Below are 7,692 nucleotides of genomic sequence, written 5' to 3'. Positions count from 1 at the left end.
ATAGAAGACATACAGTAGCTCGGTTAAGTGACCTGAAGCAGGAAATAGAGCAAGCATTAGTCCCCGTGGAGAGTTGTGTTAAAGGAGTGGCTACTGAGAGCATTTCAGGTTGGGGTTTACACAAAGGACGAAAGAGTGAACGTGGCTGTCGTGTAAGGTTTCGAAGTATAACGACAAACGGGTGATGGTGCGCCGTGTGGAGGCACACGAAGAATTTTAGGCTGATCTAAATTCATGTGTTAGCCTTCACTAGCTTTTTTAAATCATCCACTTAACACAAAACTAGGGCATGTGTTCGTTTGCTATTAGTACTCCAAGCACGTACGCTTCACTTTATTTTTAGGACATGCCAGGGAATGTTTCCCTCCTCCCTTTCTGCTGTATTTTCACAACGCATGACACGGGGCTTAAGACTGCCTAAGTAATTAAACCCCCCTGCTGCTGCTGCTGCTGGCTGCAAAGCACCAGCATTATTATTAGCCCAGCTTTGACTTGGCTCATATTTCCCCAGCCTTTCTTTCTGGTTTGACAGTGCCTCACTCTCTTTGAAGTGTTATGGACTGTCTCATGCTGCTATAACCCCGACGCCAAAACGCTGCAAGCACACCAGGGTAAGTATGTGATGAGAAAAGTTGCAAGCAGGAGGGAAAGAGAGAAAAGGGGAAAAATTGCTTCCATTGGGTAAAATCTTTGTTCAAGTTCCTGAATCTGTGCTTGTTCTAGTTTCTAAAGATGAGTCGGCTGAAGCTATTTTGAGCCTCAAATCTGGAGACAATCTCAGGGCTATTCCAAACCTTCATTCACGTCAACTAAAATGAACCCCTAATTTTAGTGTTAGTCCTTCATTAATGCACTCCGTCAGTGCAAAATGTTTGCTCCAGCTGATTACTGCATTGTCTAGCATATCACTGCACGCTACACACAAAACTGGACTTTACAAAGTCTATGCACTGAGGTGCAAAAATGCTGGCTGTTTATTCCTTATAGAAACAATACAGTCATGTTTAAGTTCCAATGGCAGGCTTACAATCTCCTCTGTCTCCCATGAGAACAGATTTATTATTCTTCTGCGTGGCATGCTGGAACAACAGTGCCCCCTATTGAAACACTAGTTATTTTTTATGTTTTTTATGTAATTATATTTTATGTTATCATAGACATATATCAATATACGTATAATTGTTGTATAATATTTCAGGATGGTTATTTCCTCCTTCTTTTGGTTGTGGTAACACACCAGCACCCAAAATGGACAAAATGCCCCTCGCTAAAATAGGAGATATCTTGATTTGATGAATGCTTTTTCAGTCTCCGCATGATTACATATGTGTTATTTTGTAGCTTTATTGTCTTGACTGATATTCTAAATTGTGGAAAATAGTAATGGTGCGACTGGGACTGTACTTCATCGTGGATTTGTATATTTGGAAAAGAGATGGGTGGGCCAGGTCCAGAAAATAAAAATTCACACTATTGACTTACTTGATTTCATTCAGTACAGGCATAAACCAGACCTCGTTTTTCTGAATACATTTTTTGTCCGTAGGTAAAATAAAGAGTTCATTGTTTAAAGGTGAATTTTTTTCTTAAATATAAAGATACAGAAACCGTACCATTACTGTGGCTCAAAAAGCATGATATTTACCGGACCATGGGCCCACTGTACCGCTGCACCCCTAGAGAGAATGTTCTGTTTTTTCTACCTTGGTGTGATGTTTTAATTTGAGAAAGTGAATCTTATAGCACCAACTCAATCTTGAAATGTTTTCATAAATTAGTCATAGAGGTCAGTGGTCCCTCCTTTCAGCAGCTTAAAACTGCATCCTGGCTGTTTATGACCATTGCAGACCACTATGCTCAGTGAGTAGGGCTATGGATGCCCATATTTGTGAAAAGATGGCCTGCAGTGCTGACTGTGCTGTGAACCCTTGTCACCACTGTTCTCAGGCAGCACCCATTCGCCGACTAATTTAGCAGCTCGATCAAAGCTTGAATTCATCACGAGTGCATGATTCATTCTGAAGCAGGGAGGGGAGCTGCAGGGCTTTGGGCCAGTTGCCTTCACTGACCTCTTCTCTGCGCATAGATGAGATTTTGTGTGTGGCAGCTGTGCAGCGGGGCAGGATGTTTACCAGCGAAACAAGCAGCCCCGCTCTGCCGGGAGCTGGCACGGACCCTCCTGAACTCATTCAGACAACAGAGCTGCAGACATATCAGAATCACTCACAGGCAGCATTATTCTTCTTCTCATATGTTTTATCAGCTCACAGAGCACAGAAAAATATTCTAGGCTAGTGCTGTGACATACAGTCTATACCAGTAAATTGTTATTAGAGTCACACAACAACATTAATTTCATGTTTCAATGCTATTGAAAAATAACAAAAAAACAATTAACTGAAATATATGCTGGGTGTTTCTGATTGTTTTGACAGAACAGCTTATAATTACATTTAAATAATTAAATTAAAATGTATGTAACTTAAGTTTCCTTTTTGGAAATGGAGTTTCTATCTGACAATACACCATAATTTTGATGTAATTTTAAGGGAAACAAAACCATCCTATCAATAGACACTATGTCAGGGTTGTAAGACACAGTATTACTCGGTAAGCATTCAGGAAGGTTCATTAACCGTATTAATGCTAACTTCAAGGCTGTTACTTGCAGTAAGCTGTATAGGCAGTTGCTCAGTGCCCCTGAGCCACCAGTGTGCCCTATAAGTACGTAGGGTTTTTTGTAACGTACCAATATAAAATAAAGCACTGGATATTTTAGTAAGTCCATGAACTTAGTATTTTTTGCTATGCAGTCATGAATATTCATTTGGGGTTTTTCCAGCCAGACCCGCAGAAAAAAAGGCCCAACTCAAATGCAAAATCAACATTATACTAATAAAGATATGATGACCATAGTAGATAACAACCAATGTTACAAAATATTCTTCCACATGTTCTGTGCTATTATTATTTCCACCAGAGAGGTCTCCAACTCCCCAGTATTTACATAGTGTAGCTTTAGAAAGTAGCATTTGAAACTTATATGTTGCAGCTTTTCAGTAAACAATTCAACTTAAATTTAACTCTGAGTATTATTGGAGGAGTCTGTTATCCTTTTGGATATCTGCTGAGCTGGCTGTTAATCCCTTTTCTTCCTTAACCTTCTGTCAGCAGCCTAATGACTGGTTGTATGATGGATTACAATTCTAGTTTATTTAAAATATATTAGAACAAATTTAATTTGTATTTATTTAGGTACGTTTAAACAGTGTAGTTATTACAAAACTAACTGTCTTGTGTATAGATGCAATTTATTATTTTTCATACATGCCTATGATATATTATGATTATGTGGGCATTGGTTTGCCTTGCCCTGGGTAACTAATAAACTTTATTATTGCAAGCTTAAATATCATCTGACACCATTATATTGTGATATATTTAGAAAATATTGCATTATTTCAATACTGCCTAGCAACGGTTTAGGCCAAAATTAATTCAGAGCAGCCAAGCCACTCCACATGTTTTTCCCATCTGGGTCAAAAATAAAGGAAAGCAGAGGGGTAGTTCTTGTATGAGAGCATGGGTGCATGGAAAATAACACTGTCAGCAGTTTCGTTTTCTCCACACATTTCTGGCTTGCAGCTCAGTTTTCACATTTTATTCCTGATGCAAAAATCGTTTCCATTTCCTGTCTCCTGTCCCCCACCACAAATTTCTCTTATCTGTTAAAAAAAGAAAAAAAAATATTGCAGGTTGGGCTAAAAATAAATAGACTTCTTTCTGTCTTACATGTTATGTTTCAGATCATGTTTTTCCAAAACATGCTGTAGTGCTCATGAGCTTACAGTCAGGTCCATACACATTTGGACATTGAGAACTTTATTATTATTTTAGCTATCTACAGGATATCACACACACACACACATCATCTAAACCACCCATCCTTCTGGGTCACGGTGGGGTGCTGGAGCTGTCATTGGGCAGGATACACCCTGGATAGGTCGCCAGTCCATCACAGGGCAGACAGACATACACACACAATCACATTCCCACCGGGGGCAATTTAACATGTCCAGTTGGCCTGACTGCATGTCTTTGGACAGGGGGAGGAAACCAGAGTACCCAGAGGAAACCCACGCGGACACAGGGAGAACTCCACACAGAAAGGACCCCGGTCACCCAGCCGGGAATCAAACCCAAGCCCTTCTTGCTGTGAGGGGAAAGCACTTCCCACTGCGCCACTGTGCTGCCCTAGCTACAGTTAATTTTAAAAATTTAATAATTAGTATGTGCTCATCATCTCAACAGCACCAACCTCACAGCTTTAATTTTTGGTATTTGCATCCAAATCAAGTGAACAGTGCAGGAATTCCAACCATTTTCAGATTCAGATTTCAGAGGCTAAAAAAAGAAACTGGACAATTGGCTGTTCAGGCCAGGTGTGTTATCTCCTCATTATTTCACTTACAAGTAAGCAGATGAAAGGTCTAGAGCTTATTTCAAGTGTTGTATTTGCATTTGGAATCTTTTGCTCCTTACTCTCAATATGTTCAAAGAGCTGTCACTGTTAATCAAGCCATTATTAGGCTATAAAGTCAATACAAACCCATTAGAGAGTTAGCAAAAACATTAAATGTGGTCAAATCAACTAGTTGGTACATTCTTAAAAATAAAGAATCCACTTGTGAGCTCAGAAACATTAAAAAAGACAGAAGGCCATGGGAAACAACTGTGGTGGATGACAGAAGAATTCATTCCCTGGTGAAGAAAAACCCTTTAAAAACAGCTGGCTAGATCAAGAACACCCTCCAGGGAGTAGGCATATCTGTGTCAAAGTCAGCAATAAAGAGAAGACTACCAAAGTAAATACTGAGGGTTTAAACCACTGGTAAGACTCAAAACAGGAAGACCAGATTAGTTTGCCAAAAACCTTTTAAAAAGCCTGTGCAATTCTGCATTTTATGGACCGATAAGTTAAAGATCAACCTGGACTAGAATGATGGGAAGAGAAGAGTATGGAGAAGGGAAGAAATTGTTCATGATCCAAAGTATATTACCTCATCTGTCAAGCATGGTGGAGGTAGTTTGGCTGCCAGTGGAACTAGTTCTCTTGTATTTATTGATGTGACTGCTGACAAAAGCAGCATGAATGCTAAAGCATATAGGGCTATATTATCTACTCAGATTCAGCTAAATGCTCCAAAACTCATTAGACAGTGCTTCATAGTGCTGATGGACAATGACTATGAAAGCAACTCGTTGCTTTTAAGGCAAAGAAATGGAATGTTCTGTAGTGGCCAAGTCAATCACCTAAGCTCAAACCAATTGAGCATGCGTTTCATTTCCTGAAGGCAAATCTGAAGGTAAAACACTCAGAGTACAAACAGGAAGACAGGTGCAGTACAGGCCTGGCAGAGCATCACCAGGGTAGAAACCAAGCTTATGATGAGGTCTATTCGTTCCAGACTTCAGACAGTCATTGATTGTGAAAGATTTGGAACCAAGTATTAAAAATTATAATAAAATTTATGATTATAAGTTTATTATAATGTCCAATTAAAGAAAATGGCAGGGGGGATTAGGTATGAAAATAGTAATTGTAATTCCTACTCTGTTCACCTGATTTGGATGTAAATAAATTCAAATTAAAGCTGAGGGTTTGCACGTTAAGCTAATATTCATTATTTAATTTTAACTCCAATATGCTGTGGTAGACAGCTAAAATAACAATATCAATCCAAATATTTATGGACAGAATGTATATACATAAACATTTTATACACATGAATTTATACACATGAATTTATACAACTTAGAATATAATTTAGTGAGTCCCCAAAAAAGAGACTGCAATAGCTGCAGGGATATTATGAGTTCATTTCAGGCTGGGGAACAAATTTACCTCCCCGCTCCCCACTGGATCCACTTTCTGCTGCCATGACATCTTTAGCTATGCTCAGATATAACTGACATACTGCACTCTTAAAAATAAAGGCATCAAAAGGGTTTTTTGAGAGATGCCAGAGAAACTTTTGTTTCCCTAAAGAACATTGCAACTGATGGTTCTTAATAGACCTTTTATACTTTGTTAGTTCATGTCCCTTGTCATATTAAACATGATTAATTATAACATACAATGTAAAAGACAAAATTCTTGTTTTCCCATAATCTTTAATTGACGTTTTGTGACTTTTGCCTGCCCCAAAAACATCTTATCCCCTTCCCATCACCCCAACCTATCATCAAGTGAGACGCTCGGCTGGCTCAGAGACCCTGGGCTTGGAAATACATCAAAGTATGAATGGCATTGACTTTAAAGGAATATTCCAGGATTGTTACATCCTTGTCTATATCTGTTGTATCTGTGGGATACTGATAAATTTTACATAAAATATTTATAAAGCTTTTCCATCAAGTAAAAAACAAAGAAAACAGTTGACTCAAAATACACTTATAATAGAGGCTAATGGCTAGTTGGCATCCATTGAAAGGTTCTTAAGATAGCCAGAGGTGATTCTTCTATGGCATCACTCAAAAGAAAAATGTGCCAGTGTCAGACAGAATATTCTGGCCATTACAGAGATCTAAAAACTCAAAGGGACCTAAGAGATAGAACTTAAAGTAGAGCTGAATTACAAAACATTCCATATGTACTACATGGGGGAATCTTAAAGTGTGTTCTTTTAAACAAAAGCATTGCTATACCTTTGTAATGTATTTTTTTTTACATAAAATATAACAAAAGTATAGCAAAATAATAAAAGTATGCTTTGTTATAGGTTAGACCTAGAGTGTAAAATAAATTAGACCTGGGGTTAATTTTGTATTTTGTTAAATTTAGGATTTGTAGCAAATTAGGCCTTGGGTTTGTAATAGTTTAAACCACAGGTTCCCAACCCTGGTCCAGGAGTACCCCTGTCCTGGACATTTTGGTGTTTTACCTGCACTACCACACCAACCTCAACTCAGGAATGGCTTGTTAATGAGCTGATTAGTTGAATCAGGTGTATTGGAGCAGGTAAAACACTAAAATGTGCAGGATAGGAGGTACTACAGGACCAGGGTTGGGAATCCTGTGTTTCTGGTCATGTCCAAAGGTATTGTTCTTTTGGAAAGATATCTTTTGCGGGTACTCGAGTGTACAACATGGAGATTTTTTCAGACATTGAACGAGCCCTTCTTGACTGCTCCATACTCTTAAAATGACTGTTTCCTAAATAATTCTTGACTTGAATATATAGTTCCAAGAAAAAACATTTTGTACAGAACCTTTACATAATGTGTTTAAGTTTATAAAGATTCTTCACGTGTATATCTCATTTACAAAAATGGTTCAACCATCCTTCCCACAATGCGTCCTGGTGCCATCACTTCCCTCAGTAAAGAAGCATACATACCCAGGAGTCTATGTGGCATAAAAGAAAATGTTCTTCCATTGCTTCAAGGTCCAGTTTCCTTGTGTGCCCATTATATGTGCTTTTGATGGTGGACGGGGATAGCATGGGCACTCTGACCAGTCTGCGGCTACACAGCTCTATACAGAGCCGGGCACAATGCACTGTGTGTCGTGACAACTTCCTCCTGCAAGAATAATTAAAAATTTCTGTGACTTGTACCACAGTACAAGTTGGTTCAGGCCAGACAGGTTAGCCCTAACACATCACTAAGCCTTGGACACCTAACACCCTG

Source organism: Colossoma macropomum, unplaced genomic scaffold (assembly GCF_904425465.1).
Source record: "Colossoma macropomum unplaced genomic scaffold, Colossoma_macropomum, whole genome shotgun sequence".
In the NCBI taxonomy this organism is placed as follows: Eukaryota; Metazoa; Chordata; class Actinopteri; order Characiformes; family Serrasalmidae; genus Colossoma; species Colossoma macropomum.
This window is presented reverse-complemented; position numbering follows the sequence as displayed.